We start from the raw sequence: 774 nt of genomic DNA on the forward strand, positions 1-774 counted from the left end.
AAGATTTTCAATGTTAAACTGAGGAAATTTTTTATTACCGCCAACAGAATTCAACTTTCCACCGCCATCTTTCTTTGGTAAGCAATGTTGCGTTTCAAAAAGTCTTAAAGTAAATAAATGTCTATTTCTTGTAGAACTAATGCAAAAAAAAAAAAAATTTTTTTTTTTAAATTGCCATAATTTTAATAACTCTTAAATAATTATAAAATTTACATGCTACTACAGTTCGAGTAATTAAATAACCGTTAATATTAAATAAATTTAAATTAATAATTTGTTTGATTGAAAAAAAAAAAAAAAATTTCCACCATTCTTTTAATGTTAATTATATTTTTTTAAATTATAAATGCTTAAATTAATAGATACTTTTCATTGTAAAAATGGAATATTATTAACAGATTAATTATTTTTCATTAAATTCATTTAAATAAATAATAAAGTATATTAAATTTAACTTTTCAAAATCAAACAAAATTTATTTATATTTTTTTTTTTTTTTTTTTTTTTTTTAAGTGCACAAAAGAACAATTGCTTTGCACTGTAATACATTTCTTTTCCTTATTTTTCTTTGATGTTTTTCTGCGTTCATTCAACAATCACTAAAAACATAAAAATTGAAAATGTAATTAAAAAGCATTATTAAATATAAAACTATTACAAAAAAGGGGGAATAAAAAATAAGATGTAAAATAATTTTTTTTGTCGAGATGATTAGGAAATATTATTTTTGTACAAATAAGTTTCGAGTATTAGGTTAACATTAAATAAATAATA

This window comes from Pediculus humanus, genomic scaffold (assembly GCF_000006295.1).
Source record: "Pediculus humanus corporis 1103172107768 genomic scaffold, whole genome shotgun sequence".
Lineage (NCBI taxonomy): Eukaryota > Metazoa > Arthropoda > Insecta > Psocodea > Pediculidae > Pediculus > Pediculus humanus.